The 19,473-nt window shown below is 48.8% G+C and overlaps 1 pseudogene; it reads right to left on the bottom strand.

The window, feature by feature from the left end:
• Nucleotides 1-3,328: 3,328 nt before the first annotated feature.
• Nucleotides 3,329-3,921, bottom strand: LOC109942540 (probable tRNA-splicing endonuclease subunit Sen2; annotated as a pseudogene).
• Between the last annotated feature and the right edge of the window lie 15,552 nt (nucleotides 3,922-19,473).

Here is a 19,473-nt window from a genome sequence, read left to right as displayed (position 1 = left end):
GATTAATTTTATGGGATGGAAGTGGATGGAGAGGATCAAACTGAACCAAAACAAATCTAAACAAGCAACCAATCTCAACCTAGGACATGAACTTAGAACTACAGACTCTGAAACTAAATTGTACAAAGGCTAAGGTGATGGTTGTAAGTCAAGATACACTAATGTTTTTTTGAGGTTGACTTTCTTGTGGGTTATGAGACAAAACAAAACGAAAATAAAGGTAGGATTATACCACACGAGCAACCTAAATCTTGATACTAATTGATAGAAGGCAAGGCCTGAACTTCTGTGAGGTAGGATAACTTGATCAGGTGGAGATCTCGACGTTGATAATCCAAGGCTTCGAGCAAACAGATCCTCGCAATCACTATAGCACTGCTCCATTTGTTATCACATGTGACACACATGTGACCATGCCACATAGGCTTATCCCCGCAAGAGCAATCAATAACACAAGCAAGAACAGGAAGAACGCAACCAAAATTGCATTTATTAAGAGGTGGGGTCTCACAAACCGATGAACAACTACATTGTTCGATGAAAGAATGAATCTAAGAAAAACTCAAATACTAATGTGGTGGTGTCTACTGATAAATTAGAGGTTAGAGGCGTGCAAAACCCCTAGAGGTACCCCTAATAGGCCCCAACACGATACACGATCCAACAGCCCAACATATGGTGTCGCAACACCAAAATAGAATCTAAACGCTGACTTGTTACGACGATTCCTGTTGACTCCTGATGAACATTAAGTTAGTGCTAGTTGGGTTGGAAATCTTATATCCTTAGCTTTATATCCATATAAATTCCAACCTAATCAGAGTTCGGATGCATCTTGGGAGTCTATTTTAGTGGAGACTGGTCTAGGACTCCAAAGTGGAGTCGAAGTTGAGTCGGACTTGGCTCCCTCTTGTCTTGAATTTCCTAGCTCCTCCTCCTTGACATCTTGGCCTTTCCCATGTCCTTGATGGTCATCTTCATGGTTCTTAATCATTAAAACATCCATGGCACCAAGCGTAAGGTCTAAAACACAATTGACTAGGTTAGAACAAACCTGGAGATTCAACTGTCATGCACGTGCTTGTGTTATCAGTCCATGTGTTGTATGTATGGGAGTGATAGCCTCATCAATTTCCAATCGGTGGTCCAATGTGCACCAAATATGTTGGGTGCCCACTGCTTCCCAAAGTCCATTTTTAGCCTCTCTGTATGACATATCCATTATTCCATCTCATCTGCCATCAGATATGTCCAATGTATCCTAAGTTGTTTCGAGTTGTTTCTTCGGTTTTCCTTGATTGGAGTTGGCTTGTCTCATGTCTTAGACTTTATTAAGACTTCGAAAAATGATCATTAACTCCTTTAATGTCCTTTTAAGTCCATTACTTGATATGTTGATCTTTTGAATCACTTGTATATTTTTTCCAATTTATGCTTCATCCTTTGAACCGCATAAATCAACACTTAGCAAAAATGCTAGTTCAAATACTTATATTGGTTATTAATGGCCAAAATCAATATTAAAATTCCAAATATACATTTTCCTTACACCTACGTGTCTGGTGTACCCTTTCTTAGTAGACCTTTCTTTTAATTTAATGCAACTTTTATCTAGTGTTTTATTTAGTGCCTCCACGACACGTTCGATGGTGTTGAGCAACTTATTTTTCTTCTTTGCTTCGTATGCCTTTGCCCGAGCTTCGTCCATATTGTGTCCTAGACTCTCGTAGTTTCTTGTAGGTCTTTAATGAGTCTTCTAATATATTTCTCGATGTGTTGATTATATCCATCGCCACTTTGCCTCCATCCAAGTCCATGTTTCATCCTTGAACTATATCTTTAAACACTAGAAAATGATGTTAGTACAAATGGTTAGGTTACCTATCAAATATCAAAACTCTACTATCAAATGGGCAACAATCCAATTTCAATACACTAGAGGCATTGCACTATGATTGTCTCCTCACAACAATTAATGGGACATATGTTGTGGCATATTTATTAAGTGTATTCATATAATGGTAAATACTTGTACTACCATTAGAACAAATACGGATAATGTATATACCATCCTTCGTAGTTACATAGCTGATGAGTTATACAATGTTGCTATTTGGTGTTTTTCTATGTTTTGAGATTCACACAAACCTCATCTAAAGATAGGAGGGCATATATTGACAACTAGAAGTGGGCAAGGCTTAGAAAAGACATCATGAAAATGTTTCTAGCATCAAAACCATTGGATAGAATACTTGAAACATTGCATTTGTAGTCCAGGAGAAAAAAAATAAAAAGGTCGGTGATAATCCTGCCAAACCGGTTGCCAAGTTTCCCAACCGGCAAGGTCGATTCTTGTGTGAGGTAACTCGATCACCTGCCCTCGGCCCAACAAAACCGACCTAACCGAGTTGGGACCTAGTGAGGCATATTTTCCTATTGTAGTCGTTTGGTCTGGCTACTCGTCTCCGACAAAATCGACGTGGTTGGTCTGGGTCTCGACTCCGATTTGCCTCCTAGTTTTGAACCGTTTTTTTTGAAAATCTCTTGTGGATCTATTTTTAGCTGAGAACCTTGAGGATTCGATGTGGACTTATTTTTACTAGCATAAGACCACCCCGGTCCCATTCATATAAACAAGAGAATCATCATGGTCCACCGAGGGATCCAACATCTATTTGTCTTTTTTGTATCTACTAGGTAAATACCCGTGCGTTGCAATGGGAAAAAATAGTACAACAATAACATATGTATGGCCTTAGAATTTTTTATGTTCTTGATCCTATTGCGCTCTATACTTTCTTACTGGGTTCATCTGTAAAGTCAAAATTATAGATCAAAATTAGGCGAAATGGTCAGCTAAATGGAAAATTTCTTTTCCTAGTAAACTGTATATTTGCATAAGATAAGATGACAATGCATTATTGCAAGCTACTCTGTCTCTCAGGGTCCATTCATCCTACCAAGAATTTAGTGTGAAGGTACCTAAAGGGATTTTTTGAATAACTATGTACATAATACATAAGCATAGGCTAATACTTCAAAAATGAACTTATAAAATCTGATTTTGTGAAGGGGCCCTATGGGACCCGAAGCTCAGCCGTTTTATCAATGAACTATGACCGTGAAGCTAGCTTGTATGAGAAGTAACTTGAGAGTGGTATATGAAAGGATCACACAATGAATTACCGGATATAGTAGTAGGCATTACACATGATGATGTTGTCAAAGATATGTAGAAAAGTCAATGAGAATCACAACAAATTGGTACCATAGAATTGCATTATTCATGTTCATCAACATGAGTATATAGAAATATGAAGCTCTTTAGTTAAGATTTTAGCTTGTAGATAAGTAAGCTAGAAATAATTGTAAAGCTCTGCACTACGTCCCAATAGCTAAACACTACACCACCCCCACACTTGTATGCTCTATTATTCGTTGCTTAATACTTCTCTATAGGATTTTTGTCTTTGCATGTCCCTGTTGGTTTCTTCTCTGCATGGTTTGTCTTGTTGCTCACGACACGGTTGTGGTATCCATCTTGTGATCGTCCTCTCATGAACAATCATCTGATCCAAACAATCCTAGGATCCTAGCTCGTAGCTCTTGGTGCTGATGGTAAGAAGTAACATCTTGGCCACACTTGAAGAGTCCCAAAGCGCACAGAATAGTTCAAACCAGACCTTCATGCGGGCACACCTGGTGCTGAATGCTTTCCCTTCTGGAGCCACAACCTCCACGAACTACGAGTGCACAAGTGTCGGACGATGACATTGAGCAACAGTCTGCCCCGTACTACAGTCCCGACCTTACAACCAGTTCTTCATGAATTTATCTGAGTCGGAGGCCAAGAGATCCCACAGCTCCGTCGCACCCATCCGCGCCTTGTTCTGACTCAACCGCGAGGCACTTCAGAGCATGGAGTTCTTTCTCCTTTTCTTCAGATCCTAAATACCAACATTAAAAATGTAAGAATGTAAGATATATGGAGCCATCAACATATAGATAAATCAGATAAATATCAAAACCAACTTGGCAAGTTGGCATAGATACAATACAATGACTAACATGCATGAGCTCACTCATCATGAAGGGTGCATGTACCAAGTTAGAGAAGGAAGCTCAGATAACTCTTTCTTTATTACTCAATGGGAAAAGAGTTCTCAGAACTATGATTTGGTTCAATTGGTGCAGTGATCCAGATAAAAATAGATTATACCTTTGATGACTCGAGAGGAATGTCCACATTGTAGAAATATGTTGGTTCATGTGATAGAGAGGTGAGAGATGAGAATTGGTAGCAAGTCGAACACTTCCCACCACCCTTCCTGATAATCTGTGCATGGATCGACTGGTGTTCTACGCGAGCAAAAAAAGTTCTAGTGAGCACACATGACCTTAGAATTGCTTCTACACATGGCACACAAAAAGTTCTAGTGAACACACATGATGTATTACATATGGCTATGGCAGCAACATCAGAATTACCAAAGAACAAAAAATCATAAGCTGAATCTAGGTACAAGGGATATGGTATTATTGTAAGTAATCCTCTTACTCAAGCATAGAGCACAGTGAGACATCAAAATAGAATGCAATATCATATGAACTGAGTCTAAAAAACTCGACCTGCACGGGTAAGACCGCCCCCACGATATTATATTAAGAAAAAGACCTTCTCACGTAGGTCGAGAAAATACCTGAACCTCTACCCCACCCATACACAGCGTCACTGTAGCCCATGTGAGAATGACCGTGACCAGGGCCGAGGGAGTCGAACCAAGGACCTAAGGAGTACTACTCAGACCACCTAACCAACTCAGCTAGAGGCCCTTTCGCAATTGAACTGAGTCTGATCTAATAGAAATAAAGTCAATTTCATTTTCTTCATTTTTCCCTAATGGCAGACTTTTATATTCTTTGAGCACTTGGTATGGAATTTAGTCCGAAACTTTGGGTATCAAAATAACATGTTAGAAAAAAAGGAGAACATGAGTGATGAGTCTGGTGACTTGATACAAGTGGATCATGGATCATTTAAGATCAAAGACAGGAAAAACATAGGAGGAATAATAGGTTCTTGATGGGACAAGCGCAAGGATTACATTCAGACAAATGAAATGCACCTTGAGTGTCCTCCCCATCTCCAAGCTCATTAAAAGTTAAATCAAGATCCACCTGAATTTTTACAAAATGAACAAACATAAATCCTTAATTCAATGCCCTCTTCTTAAGCCTGCGCAGTGACTAAATGTAAAGCCTTAATTCATTTTTTTATTCTTAAACTTGTCCAGTCTAGCACTAATCCATTTTTTATTCTTAAACTTGTCCAGCCTAACACTAAAGAGTGTATCTTTCATACCTGCTTCTTCTTTTTCTTCTTTATTCTAGTGAAGTTAATTTCATTGGGTTCTACGACTACCAGTGTTTGTCTTCTCTCCAAGCCTATCCACTTCATCAGAAGGTTTTTGGATGACAATTTTCTTCGTTTTCTTCTTGTAGGTCGGATCAAAAGGGGCAAGCTGTAGAGGAAGAAAAAATATAGACATATACACATGTAGCAGAACAGAACCTCAAATCCAACTCACAACTCGCAAGCTTAACTCTAGTTGGAATTGCATCCAACTGAACAACATTGGAATTAACAGAAACACTATCAGCGTAATGAATAGTGTTGAGGCATGCGGTGAGGAAGCCGACGATGGTGAACATGCGGTGAGGATTCTTATGTCCTCTCCTGTCCACTGAGCATGCGGTGAGGAAGCCGACGATGGTGAACATGAAGTCCATGCCACCAAAATCGTTCAGATGGGAACTGGAGGTCGTGCACTCCTCCTTGCAGCAAACAAGGCGGAAGTTAGGAGCAGATTAGAGCTGGGGAGAGAGGGGAGCAGCAATGGGTTCGAAGGTGCGGGGTTAGGGTTGAGGCAAAGGAGGTCAAGAGGAGGGTGGCATGTCCAGGAGGTAGAGGTAAGCGAGGGAACGCCGTCACGTAGGGCGCGCTCGTCGCACAGGACGTGGTTTGAGGGAAGTAGGGAACCGGTCGAATGAGGATTTGGACCTTGCATCCTTATCCAGGCAGGCGAGTGTGGACGACGACTGGCGCAGAGGTTGTTTGCGGAGCGACAACGTCGGGTAGGACGCATGGCGCGGCTTGTGCGGGGAGGTGGCTCTCGCGACGAGGGAGGACGGAGGTGGGGGCGGTCTACATTACCATCTTAATAGATAGTAGAGATCTATTACACTTTTTATCCTATTTTTAATATCTTATTGTTCATTTTATCTCTTCATAAGATCTAGCGGTCTTCTAGCCACTACACGACGGTTGAGTTTTAGCAACCTTTATTAGGTACCAACTATTGATGGCTCAAAGTTATGAACTGAAGGTTGGTCGCTAAATACGTTTGTAGCCACGATATGTTGGTCAATAAAAGTCTAGAAATTTAATGATTTACGGTGGGTCGCTACAGAGGCAGGTAGACTTCTGACAGTTGGTTGCTAAAAAATTAGGCACATATGTTTAGCTTAAAATATGGTCTTTTATGACGTTTTCTTCATGACAATAGCTTAAAACATCATTTGATAGCACAAAAAATGTGACATGAACATTATATTATGTGTGAAAATAAAAAAAAATATAATGCAAAAGAGTTTGCGAAAGGAGAATAAATGTAGAGTAGTTAATAAATCATTGTTAATTAATTTTATGTATTGCTCGTGATTCATATTTTCTTTGAATTATAGACGTATAGAAATTGGACAAATGTAGAGTAGTTAATAAATCATTGTAACCAATGGGTAGACGTATAGAAGTTGGACAAATGCTAGTCCCACCTGTCAGCCTCCAATCCTTGCGACTGTTTGGATAGAGATGCAATGAATACTATTGATATTATCTTTACTCTCATGTTTTGTAAGACTAGTCGGTTGTTCGTGCGTTGCGACGGCTCACAATAATACTCATGTAAACTATTCACTAAAAAAATCTCTGGAGAAGGACACGACGAAGACATGGGCATCTGGAGGCGACATAAGTAGTATACAGCTAGATACATATAGGGAGAGAGCACGCAAGTAGAGAAAGAAGCCCAGCCGAAGCAGCTCCAAACCGAGAGGCACCTGCACCATGCGTCAGTCCGAGAAGGACGAGAGAATGCGAGTGCCTTCCCAGACCTGGACCCACCGAGGAGACACAACACCACCATCAACTCCATAGCATATGCCGACTGCTGCCACGCTATGGGTCTTGGTTGTCCAATATCTCAGACCTGGACTCCTCATTGCCAAGATAACCTAAGTGTGGCAAGCGCCACCGTGTCCTCCTCGGCGGCACACACGAAGAAAGGCTAGGAGCAAGGCCGACTCGCCCCGTACCCGCATTGACGAGCCTTGGTCGGCTCGTGGCTACAACCATGGGCGGGGCAGTAGGTTGGGGAGGAAGAAGAGGGCGAAGGCCGGGAAGACGAACGGGATGTCCGACGACGGCGAAAACGATGGTACGCGTATGCTGTGAAGCGTCCTCATGGACGTGCAATAGCCAATGTGTGGGTCAGTGTCGAGTTTGGTGTCGGATGAATACGGGGAGTAGGCGCCTACTCCCACACCCTGTGCCGAGAATGGGGTGGCGTGGAGGCGGAGACTTGAGGGGAGAGATAAAAGAAGTAGGATGGCGACCGAGATGGCGGCAACTGAGGCGAGGACCATCATTATCGTGCAGACGTATAGATGGCCAAATGGGCCGTGTCTGGTGGGCCGACCCGAGGCACGACCCATTTAATAGTGCCTAGGCTAGCCCCGACACGAGCGTCGTGTCGTACTTGGGCCGTAGCCTCGCCTCGTAGTGCTGGTCCGGCCTGTCATGATTATATTTTTTATTTTACAAAAAAAACCTATATACATATGTACAATTTATATTCAATATTAAAAACACATGAGCATGATGCTCTACTAATTAGAAGGGTTGACCTAGTGTTCCCCACCCTTCTTTGTATCAGGGCGTGGGTTCGAACCCTACCTCTTGCACCGTTTTTAACATTTTACGCTGATTTAACCAAATGGTCCGAGGGACTAACGGGCCAGCATGGCACAGTCATCAGGTCGGCGTGCCGTACCTAGGCCAGAGCTGTGGCCCGCAGGCATCGGGTCCATGCCGGGTTGCCGTTTGGCCATATATATGCAGAGGTGTGTTTTGGGTCGTGAAGGTTGGTTGCGCGGAGGGGACGAGCGTGCAACAGGTTAAGTTGAAATAGATATTAGGGGTTATTTGTAAAAAGATGACACGGGACGACCGTTAAAACTAGTGCTTTGATATAGTATAGATGTTATATTTATTTTTATCTTTTTCCAATATCTTTTCAATACATACAGAAATCATAAAAAACATGCTAGCAAATACAAAAAAGTTGACCACATTGGGCTTGTTCATGAATACATAACAACAATGTGGTTGTGTTTTTTAGTTTTTGATGAGCATGTTCGCTAGAGCAAAAAGCTAAATCTTTGAAGAGATGCAAGGTGTAAACTCACCAAGATCTACTGGGCACTTTGCTTGAAGCATTCATTCTTTAGTAAATGATTTTGTAAATTGTTTGCAAACATGTGCAAAACACACTAGATGTAGCTTTTTTGTGAAAAACATGTGCAAAGTCCATTGTTTTTTTGTTTACGTGACATGTGGATCATTCATAGTGGAATACTAATTAATTGTGTACGTTATGTGATTATGTGTATAAAAAATTATGATTTATGGTGCTTTTATGTATATATCTATCTAGTGGATCTGTCATTATTGAATGTTAATTAACTATTTATTATTGGTAATAACAACTTTCAATACAACAACTTTCTGTTTGTTGCTATATATACCAAATAGCAACTCAATGTTGGTTGCTAAATAAACAATATCAGCAACTGACGGTGTGTCGCTAAAAAGATATCGGTCGCTAAAGTCTTTAGCAACAACACTTACATCGACCATCTTTATAGGTCGCTAAAGGTCTTTAGCGACCAACAGTAGGTCGCTGAAGGCGCTTTAGTGAACCAACGTATAGTGAGCTAGCGTTACTGATACTATGTTAATCTCATACATATATCTTCTTGACGAATCTTCTCAGCAGGTGTTCCTATGTTATTGCAGCGAAGGACGCACTATGAATAAGCCTAACTGATCCCTAGATGGGTCTTGTTGTTGACATAGTAGGCATGGTTAGGGTGTGTTTGATGATGAGTGGAGAAGAATCGAGTGTCTCTATTCCTATTTTTTAAATTTTGGTTTCGAACAAAAGAGGAGCGGCTCCTAAAGTCTCCATATAGAAATTTAGCATAAATAGTTGGAATAATCCCGCTCCAAAAAAACGACCGGATGCGGGTGTTCTCCCATACGCGAGCGCTCTCCTCCCCTCTACACTCATATGGCTCTCTAACCAAACAAAAAATGGAGCGACTCCGCTCTATTCTACTCTTCAACCAAATAAAATATGGAGTGACTCTATTTTGTTTGCCAAACACAGAATAGAACGGCTCTATTCTGTTTGCCAAACAGAGAATAGAGTGACTCTATTCTGTTTGCCAAATAAAATATGGAGTGACTCTATTCTATTTTCAAAAAACTAGAATGGAGTCTCTCCATTGTCACACCCGGTTTTAGAAGGCAAACCGAATGCGAACCATGTACGTGCAAGGATCAGCAATTCACGTACACAATAGTTACATAATCGGACATCATCACACAGTGCTCAAATAATAACATAAAAGAGAGTAATAGTTGATTACATCATGATGTCCGAAACATCCACATAGTCATTAACAATTATCAAAGTGTGGAAATGAAACGTAGATAAACATGGCTTTCGCAGGCAGCCGACTGGGGGTTTGCCACTAACCCATGCCTAGAACTCATCGAACTCTTAGAACACCTGGAAGTCCTCCTCCACGACTTCATCTTCTCCTGAGTAGTGGCTGCAACGTGGACAACCTGGGGGTTGGTGTGTAAGGCAAGGGTGAGTACACATCAACATACTCAGCAATTGTCCCGTTTGGCTGTAGTGGACTAGCTTTATGTGGGGTTAAAGTCAAGCAGTTGCTTTTAGTTGGTCATGTTATTATTACTATTAGAGAACCATGTTTTAGCATTGTTGGGGGCCTTCGTCCTCCGAAGGTCCTCAAAAACGTAAGTTAATGTGATATCCTGGCCCCTGGGATGGGATATCCTGGCCCAAGGCTTAATAGAATTAATAGAGTATTCATACCAACAAGGTGCATCTTCTTTTTCGGAAGCCTATCTCGAAAGAACCTCCAAGTTAAGCGTGCTTGGCTTGGAGCAATTTGGGATGGGTGACCGACTGGGAAGTTTTCTCGGGTGTGCATGAGTGAGGACAAAGTGTGCACAAAAGACTCGTGTTGGTCTGTGGGGATGATATATGATCCTAGAGAGCTGCCAGGAGTAAGTATCGCCAGTCCAGGGATTGGACGGGGTGTTACAAGTGGTATCAGAGCCGACCCTCACGGTTTCACGGGCGTGTGTGGGCTAGGGGGTTCAGGTATATGGCGCATGGCGCATGTGGGCCCGGAGTGGTCACATGGCATGGCATATGATGACACTAGACATACAGACGTGGCCAAGAGGGGAGGTTCCTGGATTGGGGTTGACCGACGAGGACGTCGGTCTTCTAAGGGGGGTGGATTGTGATATCCTGGCCCCTGGGATGGGATATCCTGGCCCAAGGCTTAATAGAATTAATAGAGTATTCATACCAACAAGGTGCATCTTCTTTTTCGGAAGCCTATCTCGAAAGAACCTCCAAGTTAAGCGTGCTTGGCTTGGAGCAATTTGGGATGGGTGACCGACTGGGAAGTTTTCTCGGGTGTGCATGAGTGAGGACAAAGTGTGCACAAAAGACTCGTGTTGGTCTGTGGGGACGATATATGATCCTAGAGAGCTGCCAGGAGTAAGTATCGCCAGTCCAGGGATTGGACGGGGTGTTACAGTTAACAACATCTTCCAAGTATGGCTTATGGACAAGTACCTTCGGACTCAAGATAAAAGCATACACGACGGGAGGAGCATGGTCATGACGAAGGTTGCCGCTGCTCCGAAGCTATGCTCAAGGGAGCTTCGGCTCAATCGCAGAAAAAGGAACCGACTTAAAAGGGAAAGGGATGTTTCGTCCTCTTAGATCTATCTACAAGTCAATAATAAATGTAAAGGGCATGACTGTAATTTCTCACAGGCTGTGTCCTGTGCCTATAAATAGATGAACAGTACCCCCGTACTGTTCACGCTGAGTTGGACCTGCTTTCGCGTCACGCTTGTACCCTTTTACCTTCTGACAAGCCGAAGGTACTTTTGTAATTCAATATTGTTCTTGTTTTTTCATGATTATATAATAAGAATGTGTCGGTGTTTCGGACCCAGGGGACCCTCAACCGAGCCGACCAGTGAATTTATCGCTGCGTGCCCCTGCCCAGATGGGTTGGCGCAAGATGGAACACAAGGGGGAATGCGGCTTGTATTATCTCGCACCGGGGGTGCTCGTAGTAGGGGTTACAAGCGTCGTGAGAGAGAGAGAGTCTCACGGCAGTCGTCTTCTCCTGCCTCCCTTTTCCCTCCTTCTTCCCTTTTTCCTCTTGCGAAAGGCCCTAGACCTCCCCTTTTATAGATGTAAGGAGAGTGTCCAGATGTACAATGGGGGTGTAGCTATGTGCTACGTGGCTAGCGGAGAGGTGCCTGAGCCCTGTGTACATGTTAACATGGCCGTCGGAGAGGCGCTTGAGCTGTCGGCGTGGCACGGATCCTGCTAACGTTTCCTTGCTTCCGTAGTGGGCTGAGAGCCACCGACGTCATGGACGCACGCGGGGAACCATCATTACCTGTTACCGGGGTAAGCTAGATAGGACGCCGGTCTTGTTCCTTCGTAGCCTGAGCTAGCTAGGAGTAGGGTAATGATGTATCCCCTGCGACACGGTCGGTCCGAGCCCAAGGTCGGGCGAGGCGGAGACTCTTCCCGAGGCCGAGGCCGGGGTCGGGCGAGGACGTGACTCCTCCCAAGGGCGAGGCTGAGACCGAGGCCGGGGGTCGGGCGAGGCAGAGCTCCCTGTCGCGCCCGAGGCTGAACTTCGACTGTTGTCAGTCTTACCCTGGTGGTTGGCACAGCAGTCAGAGCGGGGTGAGCGGCGTTGTTTTCCTGTCAGATCGGTCAGTGAAATGGCGAAGTGACTGCGGTCACTTCGACCTTGCCGACTGAGGCGCGCGTGTCAGGATAAGGTGTCAGGCGATCCCTGCATTAAATGTGCATGCGATACGGTCGGTTGGTGAGGCGATTTGGCCAAGGTTGCTTCACAATGAAGCCTGCCCGAGCTGGGCTTCGGGTGAGCCGAGGGTGCGCCCACTGCCTGAGGAGGCCCTCGGGCGAGGCGTGAATTCGTCTGGGACTACGGTTCCTGCCCGAGGCTGGGCTCGGGCAAGGTCGCGTCCCTTGGGTAGACGAAGCCTTGACTTAAACTACGCCCATCAGCTTTTATAGTTTGTTCTGCGGGTGTCTACCAGCTGTGTTTAGGAGTGTTGGGGGTACCCCTAATTACGGTACCCGACAGTAGCCCCCGAGCCTCGAAGGGAGTGTTGGTACTCGCTTGGAGGCTTTGCCGCATTTTTTGTGAGGGGACCGGCCTTTCTCGGTTATACTTTGTTCCGGTGGGTCCGCGCGAGCGCACCTGCCAGGTGTAGCCCCCGAGGCCTCGGAGAAGTGGTTTGACTCCTCTGAGGTCTTAATGCTTTTTGTGATGCCTCGGCCGGCCTTGTTGTTCCCTCATGCGGCCTAGCCGCGACCCGGGTGCATGGTCAGGCGCCGAGTTTTTAAGCTGGTTCGTTGACACTGTCAACGGCTTGGCCGTAGCCTAGTGCGAGAGCAGCCCCTGAGCCTCTGCACGGAGCGAGAGGACGATCAAGGACCGTCTTGACTTTTGTTATACGTCCCTTCGTCGCCTTTCCACAAGTAGGAAGGGGGGGAAGCGCCATGTTGCCCTCGGAGGGTGCCGAACATGGTGTTTCCAGTGAGTTGCTAACGGGTGATCCGAGTGGACTCCTGAGCCCCGTTCGATAAGGGTTGGCTAGTGGCCCAGAGGCACGCTCCAAAAGTACCTGCAGGTGATTTGCCGGACCCGGACCCATTCGATATGGTCCGAGGGCTCGATGCCTCCTTCCGGTGGGATTCCGTTACGAAATCGCTCCTGCTGGTCTCAGAAATGTCCTTGGGTACCTCGGGAGCGTAGCCCGAGCCTCGGCCATGTAACGGACGTACCCAGAGTCATCCCTCACTCTACGTGCTCTGGGGCGGCTGTCGAACCCTTCCGAGGGGCCAGCCTTCGAACCCCTGATCATTAAAGGGCTCGGAGCCCGAGTGCTCTGGGGCGGCTGTCGAAACCTTCCGAGGGGCCAGCCTTCGAACCCCTGATCAGTAATGGGATTGGAGCCCAAGTGCTCTGGGCGGCTGTCGAACCCTTCCGAGGGGCCAGCCTTCGAACCCCTGATCAGTAGGAGGGCTCGGGGCCCATTTCCTTCGTTGGGAAGGGTCCTTTTTCGAAATACCCCCTTTCGCAGTCTCTGTGGCAAGAGAGAGAGAGAAAGAGAGGGAAACAAAAATGACGTGAATTTAAATAAGGCGGCGCACCTTTTTTGACGTGGTCATCATGGCGAAGGCGAACCGACGCCCGCTTCTCCTGTCGGAGGTGCCGCTTGCCCTGTCAAGGAGTTAATGCGACGGGACGGGCGATTCGCGGGGCGTCTGTTGTGCGTGTGCAAGCCATTCGAGGAATGGAACACGGGTGCATCGTCTTTGTGCCGTGGGAGAGGGCTCTCCTGCCGCTTCAGGACGGGACGCGAGCCTGCAGGCGATTTGACTGCTGCTTCCGCCTGTCTGCTACTGTAATTACTGCCGGTCCGCTTTTGGCCATATCGACCGTCGTGCCTCTCCCCGCGGCTGACTGACCCGTGATCATTGCGCTCCATTGGCACTGTTGGGTCACGCACAGGGCTGCCTCGAGTTGCGGCTCTGGTTCCGCAGTCGAGAAGACGCGACATTGGCGCGAGTGGCGGTGCGGTTTCCTTGCACGCAGTGACCGTTGCGCCGGTTACATGACGTGTAGGCCCAGGCCTCCATGCTGGTCCACCGGATGCGACGGAGCCGAAAGGGTGCACAACCGCGGTGCGGTTGCATGCTTCCTACGTGGCGATCCACCCTTTCGACTGCTGGTTTTGGCGAGGATGGGGGAATGCTTATAAACGCGGGGCGGTTACATGCTTCGTGTGCGGCGATTTTGCTTTTTCCGTTTCTGGTCAGCCCGCATGACGTGTGGGACCCAGCCCCCGCGCTGGAGGGTGAGAACCCTGGAGCAAGTCGGTGGAGACTTTGCCCGTGACGCTTGGGGATGCGAGTGGGGAGAGCCGCCTTTAAAAAGGGGTCGATCCCCCGGGCAGTAGACATGCCTCCGCACTCCCCTCATGCATTGCGCCCTTCCACCTTCCGAGCCCCCAGATGGGGTGCACCTGTGTTGCCTTCTTTTTGCTGTTGTTGGAGGAGTGCGACCTCGTGGGAGTTGGCGTTCTTCAGACATCGCTCGGCTTCAAGGATTTTCATCATGCAGCCCGGCTGCAGTCTCTCACCAATGGTCATCCGTAGGGATGATCACCAGCTTTGTGGTGGGGAGAAGCAAGCCGGGCTGTGGCCTCTGCCCCGCCCTCAGCTTCAAAGATGTTCATCATCCGGGCTGGGGAGGAGGGCGCACCGAGTTGGGGCCTGCCTCCGCGTGGGCCGGTGACCCGCTTCTTCCTCCGGTATTCGGGGGAGAAGGGCATCCTCCAGCTCTGCGGGGGAGGCGTCCTCTAGCCATGCGGGGGAAGGCGAAATGCTGCTGCCTGGACAGGGTGCAGCTATCCGTCTTTCACCCGGGCGATGGTCGCCGGCTGCACCGGGGGGTCGCACAACACGTCGTACGTCGCGAGGGCGGTACTCGTGTTCCGGGACGGTCCCGTTCTCGTTCTTGTGGCGAGAGCGGGAGTGAGGACCTGCCGGTGCGCTTTGGGGCGACCGTCGCTCGCTGGTGCGGTGTTGGTGGGCAGGTGGCCGCTGTCGTCGGTGCTGAGGTGGTGGTCACCATAGGTGAGGCTGCCTCTACCGAAGCGGTTGCTTCTGCCGACGAGACCGTCAGTGTCGCCTGCGCTCCGGACCTCCGGCTCTTTGGCTTTAATGGCTGGTTCTCGTCCCCCGTGAGGGGACGTGAACGAGGGCCTTTCAACAGCAGCGTTTGCCCTGTGGCCATCGCTGCAGCTATCTTGCCGCCCGAGACGGAGGTCATTGCTGCGCTGTTGGTGCAGTGGTCATCGGCGAGCCACCTGGAGTTTGTTGTCTCGCAGGCCCTCTGGTGTGGAGGTTGTTCATTCCTGCGGGAATGAACCCGGAGTCCCGTTTGTAATGGTACCCTCTTGAGGGCAAGATGTAATAGCTTTAGGTACTATGACATCTGCAGTAGGTCGGGAAAACCGCCGAGGGCGCTGCCGACGTTTAAGTCTAGGTACCATTGTTACCCCAAGTATGGGTGTTTGTTCTTTGTGGCTGCTGAGGCCTGAACATTTGGGTTTTTGAGCGTTAAGCCATGTTTCTTCCTCATTTCGAGCACTAGGACTTGCCTGTCGGCTAGCGGAACCACTTAACCGAGCATGAGTTGCCTTGCGCGGAAGGTGACGAGTGAGGTATCCGTATCCCGGAGGCGTAGGAGTTCCTCGGCTCGATCGGCCTTGCCGCTCAAGGCCTCTCTCGCTCAGTTTTAGGACCTTCGGCCGCTCTGCGATGAGCTGAAGCCGGAGGCAGCGGTGTCGGCGCAAACAGAGGCGGTGTCAGCTCGAATAGAGGCTTCGTCGGCCCAGGAGCAGGTGGCTTCCCAGGCCGAGGAGGTACAGCAGCGGCGGCTGGAGCTTGGCCAGGTCATCCGCGAGCGGGACCAACCCCGGAGTCACGCTACCGAGGCCGTGAGCCGGCCTAAGGTCCTCGGGGGATAGCTGGCTGAGGCTACAGAGCGGCCAGCCGAGGCGTTCGCTCGGGCCGAGACCCTTGCGGAGAGCCTGGCCGTGAGGGCCCAAGCGCGGTGCTGGCGTCCTCCTTCGAGGTGGAGATCCTTCCGCCCGTGTCGCTGTCTGAGGCCGGGCCAGATTCTGCCGAGGGTGGAAATGACGCCGAGGGCGCTGCTCCTCCCCCTGCCGATGTCTGAACCTGTAGGAACAGTTTGTCTGAATCATGCGTATGTTTTTCGCGGCCGCTGAGGCCTAAACATTTTTATTGTCGTATTATAAAGCTGCATTTTCTTTCCTCTCGTTTCAAGCATTAGGACTTGTTCGTCGGTAACAGAATCGCTTATCCGAGCGAGAGTTACTTTTCGCGGAAGGTGATGAGTGAGGTATCCGTATCCCGGAGGCGTAGGAGTCCCTCGGCTTGGTCGGCCTTGCCGCTTACGTGCTCTCTCATTCGGTTGTAGAATTCTGTTATCGATATAGTCGAGAAGACACGAAAGTCATTTTCTACCCGAGCATTAGGACTTGTTCGGTAGCAGAATCGCTTATCCGAGCGTGAGTTACTTTTCGCGGAAGGTGATGAGTGAGGTATCCGTATCCCGGAGGCGTAGGAGTCCCTCGGCTCGGTCGGCCTTGCCGCTTACATGTACTCTCGTCGTTTTTAGGACCCTGCTATCGATATAGTCGAAAGCACGAAATTCGTTTTGGTAGAAAACTTTTCCGAGGAAAATTTTGATGTAGAGGGGGTTCCCCCCTTCTAGCCCCCGAGGGAGGGTCGGGCTTTGCCGAGGCAAGGCTGATCCTTCCTTGACGGTTAGACTTTATTTGTGTATGTAAAGAAAACGAGGTATATGAACAACTTAAAACATTTTAAGGGTAGAAGCGACGTAGCTGTTGGATGTTCCAAGCGTTGCTGTAGACCTCGCCTTGATCGTTGGCCAGCTTGTATGTTCCGGGCTTCAAAATCTTGGCGATGATGAACGGCCCTTCCCAGAGAGGAGTAAGCTTGTGGCGCCCTCGGGCGTCTTGTCGCAGCCGAAGTACCAAGTCTCCCATCTGGAAGCCTCGGGGCCGAACCCTTCGGGCGTGGTAGCGTCGCAGAGACTACTGATACCGTGCCGAGTGTAGTAAGGCCACGTCCCGAGCCTCTTCCAGCAGGTCCAATGAGTCTTCTCGGCTGGTCTGGTTGCTTCAGTCGTCGTACGCCTTTGTCCTCGGGGAACCGTATTCTAAGTCCGTGGGTAGGACGGCCTCGGCCCCATAGACTAGAAAGAACGACGAGAAACACGTGGATCGGCTCGGTGTCGTCCTCAGACTCCAGACCACCGAGGGTAGCTCTTTCATCCATTGCTTGCCAAACTTGTTGAGGTCGTTGTAGATCCTCGGTTTTAGTCCCTGCAAAATCATACCGTTGGCACGCTCCACCTGCCCATTCGTCATGGGGTGAGCTACGGCGGCCCAGTCCACATGGATGTGATGGTCCTCGCAGAAGTCCAAGAACTTCTTCCCAGTGAACTGCGTGCCATTGTCGGTGATGATGGAGTTCGGGACCCCAAAGCGATGGGTGATGTTTGTGAAGAACGCCACCGCCTGCTCGGACCTGATGCTAGTTAAGGGTCAGACCTCAATCCACTTGGAGAATTTGTCGATGGTGACAAGCAGGTGCGAGAAGCCCCTGGGTGCCTTCTGCAAGGGACCGATGAGGTCTAGACCCCACACGGCAAACGGTCAGGTGATGGGTATTGTCTTTAGGGCCTGAGCGGGCAGGTGCGTCTGTCTCGCGTAGAATTGACACCCTTGGCAGGAGCGTACAATCCTAGTGGCGTCGGCCACCGCGGTCGGCCAGTAGAAACCTTGTCAGAAGGCGTTCCCCACGAGGGCTCGAGGTGCTGCATGGTGATCGCAAGCCATCGAGTGTATCTCTTGCAACAGCCCTTGTCCTTCGGCGACGGATATGCATCATTGGAGAATGCCTGAGGGGCTGCGGTGGTAGAGCTCCTTTTCATCACCCAGTAGAACGAACGACTTGGCGCACCGAGCCAGTAGCCGAGCTTCGACCTTGTCTAGGGGTAGCTCTCCTCGGAGGAGATATTCTAGGTACAGGGTCTGCCAGTTTGGGTTTGGCGTGACCCCATTCCGCTCTCCCTCGATGCGCATGGCTTCACCCTCGGCGACCGAGGGTACCTCGGGCTGGGCCGAGGTCTCATCGGGCTCGGGCGCATTGTCGAGTTTGACGGATGGTTGATGTATGTCCCTGCAGAAGACGTTCGGGGGAACCATCGTCCGCCCCGAGGCTATTTTAGCCAGCTCATTCGCAGTCTCGTTGTATCGTCGAGCAACATGGTTGAGTTCTAGCCCGTGGAACTTATCCTCCAGGCGCCGAACTTCGTCGCAATAGGCCTCCATTTTTCGATCGCGGCAGTGGGAGTTCTTCATGACTTGGTCGATGACGAGCTGCGAGTCGCCCCGAGCATTGAGGCGCCGAACCCCTAGCACGACGGCGATGCACAGCCCGTTAACCAAAGTCTTGTACTCGGCCACGTTGTTTGATGCCGGGAAATGGAGGCGAATCATGTAGTGCACATGTTTCCCAAGGGGTGAGATGAAGAGCAAGCCAGCACCTGCTCCTGTTTTCATCAGTGACCCATCAAAGTACATGGTCCAAAGTTCGGCTTGGATTGGAGCTGTCGGCAATTGGGTGTCGACCCATTCAGCCAGGAAGTCCGCCAAGGCTTGAGATTTTATGGCCTTCCGAGGAGCGAATGAAATTGTCTCGCCCATGAGTTCCACTACCCACTTTGCTATCCTACCCGAGGCCTCTCGGTACTGGATGATCTCCCCTAGGGGGAAGGATGACACCACAGTCACCGGATGAGACTCGAAGTAGTGTCGCAATTTTCGCCACGTCAGAATTACTACGAATAGTAGCTTCTGGATTTGTGGGTAGCAGATCTTGGTCTCGGATAGCACCTCGCTGATGAAGTAGACCAGCCTCTAGACGAGCAGTGCATGCCCTTCTTCTCGTCTCTCGACTACGATCGCGGCGCTGACCACATGAGTGGTTGCGGCTACGTAGATCAAGAGGGCTTCTCCCGCAGCGGGGGGCACCAAGATGGGCGCATTAGTAAGGAGCGCCTTTAAGTTTCGGAGGGCTTCCTCGGCCTCGGGGGTCCAAGTGAAGCGCTCGGCATTCCTTAAGAGGCGGTACAAGGGTAATCCTTTCTCGCCGAGGCGTGAGATGAAGCGGCTCAGAGCCGCAAGGCATCCCATGACCCATTGTACTCCTTTCAAATCTTTGATAGGCACCATGTTGGTGATGGCCGCGATTTCCTCCGGGTTGGCCTCTATGCCCCGCTTGGAGACGATGAACCCTAGGAGCATGCCTCGGGGGACTCCGAAGACACACTTCTCGGGAT

This window comes from Zea mays, chromosome 9 (assembly GCF_902167145.1).
Source record: "Zea mays cultivar B73 chromosome 9, Zm-B73-REFERENCE-NAM-5.0, whole genome shotgun sequence".
Lineage (NCBI taxonomy): Eukaryota > Viridiplantae > Streptophyta > Magnoliopsida > Poales > Poaceae > Zea > Zea mays.
Note: the sequence above shows the minus strand (reverse complement) of the source record. Positions and strands in the feature narration are given on the sequence as shown.